This window comes from Dermacentor albipictus, chromosome 5, assembly GCF_038994185.2.
Source record: "Dermacentor albipictus isolate Rhodes 1998 colony chromosome 5, USDA_Dalb.pri_finalv2, whole genome shotgun sequence".
Lineage (NCBI taxonomy): Eukaryota > Metazoa > Arthropoda > Arachnida > Ixodida > Ixodidae > Dermacentor > Dermacentor albipictus.
The window spans coordinates 171243870-171254254 of NC_091825.1; the positions used below are offsets into that span (position 1 = coordinate 171243870).

A 10385-nucleotide genomic window follows, 5' to 3' on the forward strand; every position below is an offset into this window, starting at 1 on the left:
GATTGGGGGGGGGGGGGGGGGTGCGGTAACACAGAAATAAGATAGTCCCAAAATTTTAAACGAGGCTAGACAGCTGAAATATTTTTGACCAAACTAGGTGAAGTGCCAGCTTTTGTGACACCGCACATATTTGCACAGTGACGGTTCACTGAGTGCTCTGAATGCTTAACAATGACTCAATATCTTAATAAGGAGCGCATAAAACAACACTACGTCTTGTGCAAATAAAGTAATTTTCTCTTTTGACGTCTGCAATGTTGTCTTAAAGGAGCACTGACACAAAAATTTGAAGTCGAGATAACTTGTGAGATCGATTTAGTTGGTCGTGCACACACACATCGTCTATAAAATGTCAGCGGCGAATATCGCTTAGAACATATTTAAAATCAATTTTAAAGTACGTGCGCGCAGCCAACCGCTACACAGAGCACCTCGCGGCATTGACATCAACCGGGATTGTAAATAGCCAAGAAAACGCTACGTCATGTGGCTACGTCACGAATTTCCGTTGGTTGCCATGCGGCTTACATGTGCTCTTTTCCTCTGTTGTTGCTTGTTCTAGCTGTTGTACTTGTAGTGGGACGCTCTCCGTGTCGCTGCAACTGCAGTTTTTGTCGTGTCCATCGGGATATTTCCCACACTATCAGCTTGACTGCGCTGCCACAACGTTCAACGCCGATTTGTTGTGTCTTACCATTGATCGTGGCCGATGCGAGGGTTTTCTTGAGGTTCGTCCTCGCCATCGCCAGCCGCAATATCTGAGTCGCTAAGTGATTGGCCACGTCTAAAGCGCGAGGCACATGGCGCGATTTTCCGTGCGATCGGTAGTACGGCGCGTCGTGTGCGACTTGTCGCATGCGGTGATTCGGGACACATGGTACGAATGAGCGAGCGACGGCCCAGAAGCGGCGCCCCTGCGTGGAAGTTCGGAATCCTGCGTAACTTCGAACAGAAAGTGAAAGCAACCGTATTTGCACAGCTATCTTGTTTGAAACAAACGTTGACAATATAAACACGTCTATTCGAGCACTGTAGACTTGTTTCCGCAAGGCCGCGTTAGCAGTATCGGATCTGTTGACAGCCGCCGATGGCCAAGAGCCGGCAGGCATAGCTCGCTGGGCCATCGAATCCGACACCGGTTGCGCTTGTGACACGATCGCTTGCAGCTCGTATAACGAAGCGCCTATGTTAGTCGGCACAACGTGTACGCAGTTATGTCACGCATAAATTGCAGCACATTTGATTTCATTGGCGCCGACAGAAGCGAACGAGCATGCCAAGCGGGCTTGCGATCGCTGGGAGACGATGTAGGCCTAGCTCGCCGGCCGTCTATCCGGGGCCGAGGGTCCTTGCGATGCGTCCGCAGCTCGTAATAAAGCGCCTAAATTCGTCAGCACAATCAATGTCTGAACATTTATGTTTCTCATAGGTGAAATTACGGTTAGTTTTCCCGGTGCCGTTAGTAGCGATGCGTAAACAGGCCAGTCAGGCGAGCCGCTTCGTATACAGACGATTTCTGGCGCGTCTGCGCTTACCGCGTCCGATTAGAAATCACGCCAACGATTTAATATTTCGCACAACGTATTATAACTCGCGGCCTTCGAGGTCACTTTATTCTAGTAGTTATTTCGCGTCAGAAACAAATTGTAGCCGATTTATGTGCCGCCGTCAGCGGCGAAAGAGGCCCGCGTTTCGACCAGGGAGAGAGAGAGAGAGAACTAAACTTTTATTTTCCGAAACGGTAAACCGAGTCAGAACCCGGTTCACCCTAGGTGGGAGGATTCCTTATTCCAAGAACCCTCTGGCTTGGGCTGCCTCTTTGGCCCGGGCGACGAGACTGCGTTGGTCGTCCAGGTCATCGGAGGAAAGCTTGGCCTCCCACGTTTCGGTTATGGTATGGATCTGCGGTGATTTGGGGCGCTCTTCTTGTGCTTCTATGGGGCGGCTTTCTTTGGAGTCGTCTTGTGGAGCTTGTGAGGTAGGGTCTGTGGGTGTGCCACGCAGTGGGCAATCCTGGACCATGTGTTGCAGGGTGTCTGGAACGTCGCAAAAGAAAAAAAAAACAGACATGATGGGAGCGGCGAGGCACCCGCTCGCCCGCCCCGCCCCGCCGGGTCTACCACGTGGCCATGACATTCACGCTACCGGCGCTGTCATCGGCTGCGGTCGTCCGACCAATGCGGCAGTCGCACGACAATATTTAGCAAGTTGGTCGCGCACGCTGGCTGCGCATCAGAGCATACGTCATGGTTTTTTGCGAACACGTGACCACTTTGTTTACATTCCCGTTTGTCCCGTCTCGTTGCTCTCTGGAACCGAAACTTCGATTGGTCACTACAAAAAAGACTGCAAATAATTACCTGTCGCGTTATGAAGTAAATGAGGTTTCGTGCCGTGATTACTGGGTCATTTTTACTACTTATTAAAGCAGAAAAAACCACGTGGACTTTTTCTGTGTCAGTACTCCTTTAAGAGCTGATTCATTTGAGGTGTGTGTGTGTGCGTGTGTGTGCGTGCGCGCTTTCTTTTTAATGACGAAGCATAATGCGCCCCATTACGCAAAAATTCGACAGCGTGACCGAAAGATCGCACCAAACAAGGTCGACACCGCAGAGAGTAAAACACGTCACAATGTACAAAGACTTGACGTCACACTTGCTCAGAGTAGTTCCTGTAAACAAAGTAAGTCAATGTCTTTGAAAAGAAAATTACGCACATGTCGGTCTGCGCGGGCACGGAGCCTCCGCGTTGCGAGGCGAGCTCCCGACGCCAAGGCTCCGCGGTTCTGCTCGACCAAGAGCGCCGCCCACAGCGCGTGCATCGTGGGGACGGCGCACCCAATGGGGAGGACGTGGCGCCACGTCATGAGTGTGTAAATTAAACGCACAAAATGAGAATCACTAATGTCCATTTGAAGGCTTCTGAGCGGTCCTTCGAGTTAAGAACACCTCGCGGGCAAGCAAGCGCGTTAAGACGCTTGGCGAGTGTTGACATGGCCTCGCCGAGGCGCAGTTAGAACGCTGGCGAGAGCTTGCACTGACAAGAGACATTTCACCAGAGGGACTACAAAGCCTTCGTATTCCCATCATGCGTAAGCACTCTTCATTGTGTCTGACAAATTACATACATATATATATATATATATATATATATATATATATATATATATATATATATATATATATATATATATATATATATATTGTAAGCACTATTAACGTACTTCGTCGTTTTCATTTGTACATAGCCATCATCATCTTCCCTGTTCTTCGACTTCTTCGCGCGTGAGCTGGGAGCGTTGCCTTTTGTGGAATAAACAGCGCTGGACAACTCGATCAGTCTCGGTATTATAAAGTGGTGGAGGTACGTCAAGATCCCGACGTCCTCTCGCGTTCCCTTCCTCCCTGGAGCTCCGTTCCGGTCGCCGCCTGCACCCAGCTACCCCTACAGCAATGGACACTTCCAACCCCGGCCCTTCCGGCGCCTCAAACCCTACCGCACAGACGACCCCACCTGCGGCGCCCTCTTGGACTGTGACGAGCCCTCAGCGCGATCCCCCTGTCTTTGCGGTACTCCGCGGTGATGACGTAGACGATTGGATCGACCACTACGACCGCGTGAGTTCTTGCAACAAGTGGAACGACATCCACAAATTGAGGCACGTCGCCTTCTACTCGACCGATGTTGCGAAGACGTGGTATTTCAACCACGAATCCGACAACGCGGATTGGTCCACGTTTACCTCGAAGCTGCGGCAAATCTTCGCTTCCTCGTCTGGCCGTGCAGAAGTCGCCAAACAGAAGCTGGGAACGCGCCGCCAACTTCCCCAAGAGTCTTACACCTCATACATAGAGGATGTCTTAGATCTGTGCCGCCGTGCGAATCCTAGCATGACGGAAGCCGAACGCGTTCGCCACATCTTAAAAGGCATTGGGCCTGTCGCGTTCAACGCCTTCATCGTGCAAAATCCGGTTTCTGTCCAAGACATCACTTCAACGGGTCAACGCCTCGACGAGCTGCAGTCTATTCGTCTTCCACATGACAGCAGCGATCCTCAGGTTCCTCATTCTCCAGATCTACGTGCTCTTATCCGCACCATCATCCGCGAGGAGCTTCAACTACAAGACCTAAAGCGTCCCCCTGCTGCCTGCGCACCAACCCCCACCTTCGACTTGCGCGAGGTCGTAAAGCAGGAGTTGACAGCGATGACTACACCCACGACGCATCTTGCTCCGGTAGCGCGCTCCACACCTACCTACGCGGATGTTGTTTCGCTACCCACCCCTACCGTGACTTCCGTGCCTACTGGCGTTTCCTATGACCATTTGGCTTCGATGGGAACCAGAGCACTTGCTGCGCCATCGTACCCTCAGTGGCGTCCACCTCGTCCGGTTTGTTTTTACTGTGGTATACGCGGCCATATATCTCACTTCTGCCGCCGGCACCAGCAGGATGAAAGGCGAGGCTATGCTGAGCACGAAAGAGACCGCACTCGCCGATAAGACGACTACTATCCCGGACCGCACTCGTTCCCTCAACAGCGTTCTCCGTCTCCACCAGCTGCTCCCAATCTGCCTCACAGTTCCCGTTCGGCCAGACGTCGTTCTCCATCCCCTTACCGGCGCTCTACATCACCGCTTCGTCCCACTTCCCATTTTGTTGACCAGCACTCGGAAAACTAACTGTTGCAGTTTTTGGAGGGGAAACTGCTTCTTATCGGTCTTCAAAAATTCCTCCTGTTCACCCGGCCTACATGCTTTCTGTGACTGTCGAAGGTGTTCCCGCGTCAGCTCTCATCGATACCGGTGCCGCCGTTTCTGTTCTTCGGAGTGATCTGTGTTCCCGGATCCGTAAAGTAAAAACGCCTTATCTTGGACCTATTTTGCGTGGTGCTAATAACGCATTCATTCACCCTGACGGACAGTGTACTGCTCGTGTTCTCATCGACGGGATACGCCACCACATCGAGTTTATCATCCTTCTAACGTGTATCCATGAACTTATACTTGGTTGGGACTTCCTACATTCTGCTTCAGCCGTCATTCCATGTAGAGAGGAAGTTGTCCACATCACGGATACAGAGCTTGAACCTGTTGCGGACTCTTCACTTTCATGCGTGAACTTCGCCATCGCTGCAGACTACGTCCTGCGTCCTGGTCACGAAGACGTTGTAGCCGTACCATCCAGTCAGATCGCCGACGGAGACTCCCTAGTCGCCCCTTCTTCCCGCTGTACTTCTCGCGGAATTCTCATTGCCACCTGTCTCGTCCGGTTTTCACGCGGCCGTGCCCTTCTGTCTGCTTGCAACACGACCCAAGATCCTGTGATGCTGCCCAAAGGGATGACTGTGGCAACCCTCGCCGACACTCAACCTATCTCTCTAGTCACGCTTTGCCCTTCTTCATCGCCAGCACCAACCTCAGGTTTGGATGATTCCTTCCCTCCTCCAGCCGTTCTTGGTTCTGACTTAACAGCCGCGCAGTCCGAAGCCTTAATGGTGGTCTTGGCAAAACACAAAGCCTGTTTCGATAGCTGTTCCCCTGTGTTGAGCCAAACTCCTGCGGCTACACACCGCATCGAAACTGATGGTTCCGCTATAATACGACGACGCCCCTATCGTGTATCGCCGTCCGAACGAAAGGTCATTGAACAACAGGTCGCTGACATGCTTGCGCGGAATACGACCTTCATCTAGCCCATGGGCGTCTCCCGTGGTCCTGGTAAAGAAAAAAAGATGGCTCAGTTCGCTTTTGCGTGGATTATCGAGCGCTCAATAAGATCACACGCAAGGACGTATATCCAATACCTCGAATTGACAACGCTTTGGACACACTGCAAGGGGCGGAGTATTTCTCCAGCCTTGATCTTCGATCAGGATATTGGCAAATTCCGATGAACGAGACTGACAAAGAAAAGACCGCATTCGCTACACCGGATGGCCTTTATGAATTTAACGTGATGCCTTTTGGCCTTTGTAATGCTCCTGCCACATTTGAGCGCATGATAGACAACGTACTTCGTGGTCTAAAATGGAAGACATGCCTCTGTTATCTGGACGATATTGTCATATTTTCGTCTGACTTCAGCCAACATCTTCATCGATTAGACGAAGTTCTCAAGTGCCTTGCGAATGCTGGTCTCCAGATCAATACAAAAAAATGCAAATTTGCAAGCAAAACAATAAAAGTATTGGGTCACGTCGTTTCAAAAGATGGCATCCAGCCTGACCCCGAAAATATTAGTGTCGTTCTTCAGTTTCCTCGCCCCCAGCAACGGAAAGATCTACGTAGTTTCCTCGGCTTGGCGTCATATTTTCGTAGGTTTATACGCAACTTCGCAGCAATAGCAGCTCCTCTACACAAGCTACTGGTTACCGGTGCCTCCTTCACGTGGACTAGCGACTGCGAGTCGGCTTTTCAAGATCTTAAGCGGCATCTTACTTCAGGACCAGTGCTTCGCCACTTCGATAATCGTGCCCCCACCATACTCCATACTGACGCAAGCGCACAAGGTATTGGCGCAGTACTTCTGCAACGTAATACAGCATATAAAGAGCAAGTCATAGCATATGCCAGCCGAACACTTTCTCCAGCTGAGCGGAACTACACCATTACAGAGCAAGAGTGCCTGGCTATCGTTTGGTCGATTCAGAAATTTCGCCCATACCTTTACGGCCGCCACTTCACCATCGTCACCGACCATCATGCTCTGTGTTGGCTGTCATCAATGAAAAACATGTCAGGACGCTTAGGACGCTGGATACTCCGCTTGCAGGAATATGACTTCACTATAACGTACAAGTCTGGAAAACGCCATCATGATGCAGACGCATTGTCTCGCTGCCCGCTCTCACTCTCTCCAGGTAACGCGCCGTCGTCTTCCCAACCACGTCACTCCGATGCTACGCCTGCCTCTCACAAACTCTCGATAACGCCCCTGGACCAAGTTAAGCTTTCATCACGCTCTGATTTCGTCTCACTTCAGCGGGCCGACTCCTACTGTCGAGCTCTCATGGATCGCCTTAGTGGGTTTGCCGAAACACCCAACAGCCGCTTGCGACGCCAACTTCGACATTTCCGCCTTCAAGGTGGCGTGCTACAACGCTACGTTTACCACCCAACAGGTCACCGGTGGGTCCCAGTTCTACCTCGCTGCCTTCGTTTGCGGGTATTAGAGGCACTTCACGACGATGTATCGGCTGACCACTTAGGCTTCCACAAGACTTACGACCGCATAAAGACCCGCTGCTTCTGGCCTGGCCTATCCACAACGGTGTCCAAATACATTGCCTCTTGTGCGTCATGTCAGCACCGCAAACCCTCGACATCCCCTCCTGCCGGTTTACTACAACCTCTCCCTTCCCCGGACGCACCTTTTGAATTTGTGGGCGTTGATTTATATGGTCCCTTGCCGTTGACACCCTCCGGTCACCGTTGGATTGTCACTTCGGTCGACCATTTAACAAGATATGCCGAGACTCCCCTCTGCGATCCGGCACCGCTTCTGAGGTCGCCGACTTTTTCTTGCGCGCCATCGTCTTGCGCCATGGGGCTCCTCACGTTCTTCTCAGTGACCGTGGAAAGGCGTTCATTTCACAAGTTCTCGAGGAAGTTCTTCGAGCCACTAATACCGTCCACAAATCTACTTCTACTTATCATCCGCAGACCAATGGCCTTACTGAGCGCTTCCACCGTACGCTGTCTGACATGATTTCCATGTACATCCGTCCTGACCACACTGACTGGGATAAAATTCTTCCTTTTTTGAAATTCGCATATAATACTGCTATTCAACGGACTACCGGCTACAGCCCTTTCTTCCTTGTGTATGGACGATCTCCTTCCACCATATTCGACAGAGAACTCTTTTTCGCACCTTCTTCGCCTAACGCGTCACTTCCAGAAGATTTTGCTGCCCGAGTTGCACATTGCCGTCAAATCGCCCGGCAAAGCACAGAAGGTACCCAAGCTGAGCGCAAGCGTTACTGCGATAACAAACGCCGTGACCTACGTTTTCACCCTGGAGACCAAGTCCTGCTTTGGACTCCAGTCCGCACCCCAGGCCTCTGTGAGAAGTTCCTTCCACGCTACATTGGCCCATACACTCTAAGCCGAAAACGGGGAAAAGGGGACTAACGGCAGTCGTTGGACCTTTGGATCAACGGTTAATCCACCGTGCGTGCCGTGTGCAGAGGCAAAGTGTCGTGCGCAAATTTGTGGGACTAAATGTTCGTCCTTGCAAGGTAACGGTCGACGGTGGGCATCAACGGCACAATTTAGTCCTCTGACTTTAGTCCCTTTAGAGAGGGGGGCTCCGTGTCCTCCCTCTCCTCCCTGCCTGGACGGGGTGGCAGCGGGTCATAAAACACTGTCGCTCTGCTGTCATCCCGCCCACACGAAGGTCAACAGGCTTTCGCTATTGGCTAACATTTTGGCGGGAATCGGGCCCTGCTTGCGTGCACTCCGGGTAAGCGCGCGCAAGTCGGGTCCCGGGGAGACCACATCGGGGCGTCTGAAGGTGCGTACGTGTTTTTCTCTGCCGGCGGCGGCCCCCTTTGTCCGCCGCCGGCCGATGGCTACTTCGGCTCGTCGGGGTCCCGGCGGGCGCGCGCGCACTCTTCCGTCGTCTCGATGTCCTGAGGCAGCGTCTGCCGATCATGCCCCCGTCTGTTCGTCTGTCATTTCTTTCTCGGCTTTTTTTCTCGATTGCCGCAAGGCGTTCATGCGCCGTCTGGGCCGGCAACCGGATACAAGAGGCCGAGACGAGGCATACGGTCGGTTTCTGAGGGAGCTCGCACGTCCCTTTTCGCCTCTAGGCATTCGAGGTGGAAGGCGACGGCCCGTGTTCTGCTCGGGCTACGTGACCCTTTGAAGAAAAAGCCAACCTATTCGAACGCACTAGGCCGGAGTCACAAACAAGAAAAAAAAACTGCAACATGTGCTGTGAACAAAGAGTACCGAGTGCCGTTGAGTCCCCTGCCCGGACCCATATGGGTGACAACACCCGATAGAAAACAAAATAAATAAATAAAATGACACGTGCAAACGATTTGCCTGCTTCGCATGGAGGGTTTGTCGAGAACAACGAGAGGGAGAGTGCGGCACCGTCGTAGACATCGCAAATTGGCAGTGCGTGTCGTCTGCTAGGAAAGTGTCGTCTGTTAGGAAAACAAGTTGTGGGGCTCGCGCGACGGCCGCGCGCCGCATTTGGTACGAAATTGCTGTTCTGTCAACAGGCTTTGACGCTGAAATGTCGCACTCACGTACGGTCTCCTCCCAAGAGAATGCACCGCAACGCAACACGGCAGCCCGTTGTAAAGAAGACGAAAGGAGCCTGCCGACGACACTCCTGAACGGCTACAAGCATATTGCGGAATGCAAGAAAACTTACGTCGCGTCGTTGACCAAGAAGAATCAGACATGGAAAGAAATAGCAAAACATTTGAATGCCAACCACGGGATTACGCGGCGCGATCACCACCAACTGAAAAAATGCTGGACCAACCTGAAGCAAAAGCGGAAAGAGGAAGCTGCGGAATAAAAGGGAAAGCGCCACAAAACTGGTAAGCGCACATGTTCTGCATGACTGACTTATTTGGGCTACTTTTTATTATGTGTAGTCACAGGAGATAAGAAAATACGCTCGCAATCAATCTTTCCGCGACTGCGGGATGCGCACCAGTACCAGCGCGGGTGCTTCGCGATGAGCAGAGTAACCTTTCCTACTGCGCGGCACACTGTTGACTGAGGAATGCGGACCGGACCTCCGGTCACTGTTTGAAACGTGCCAGCGCCGTAAAACATCACAGCCATCAGCAACTGCAGCATAGGAGGCACACAGTCTGTCCTCTATTGTCCCAGCTTACCCGGATAGGCAACGTAGCGAGAAGTCGCACGGCGTTCTTCGTGAATCTGTAGCGACCGAGGAATTGTTCGTCGTCGTACAGCTCCATCGAATTCCCTCGGTCACGTAGGGTGGGTCGCGGAATTTTCGGCAAGGGCTGCGCCTCTGAAAATGCTGTATCCATGGCGTAGCAAGCAAACTCGAAAGCAGCTAACCTCCGCGCGACGTCCGTTCGGGAGGCTGCCATGTTGGAATAACACACGAAGTCAGTTTCAAGCTAGCCCGGGAGCAGACTTCAAACTTGAGCGGACTTCGACGCAGCCAAGTCGTTCCCAAGTCGTCCGCAAGATCAAGCACGATTTACGACGCGCGGCGAAGCTGTCTTGAGACTGCCAGAAGTCAAGTTCGAGCCAAGTTAGATCTCTGCATTCGGGGGTTGTAGAGTGCTTCTAACTTATATTTGACTGTGACTGCTCCTGACTTAATTTCATTTTCATGATTTTACTCTGGCTATGACACGTTTCATCTGCTGTATACTTTGG

General features: G+C 52.0%; 1 long non-coding RNA gene across 1 annotated transcript in view; it reads right to left on the reverse strand.

Moving 5' to 3' along the window:
• Positions 1-1711: 1711 nt before the first annotated feature.
• LOC139060621 (uncharacterized) overlaps positions 1712-10385 on the reverse strand; it is a 46839-nt gene continuing 38165 nt past the window's right edge. The window contains exon 2 of the long non-coding RNA XR_011514975.1: positions 1712-2036. This is a non-coding gene — a long non-coding RNA (uncharacterized lncRNA). The remainder of the gene's footprint in view (positions 2037-10385) is intronic.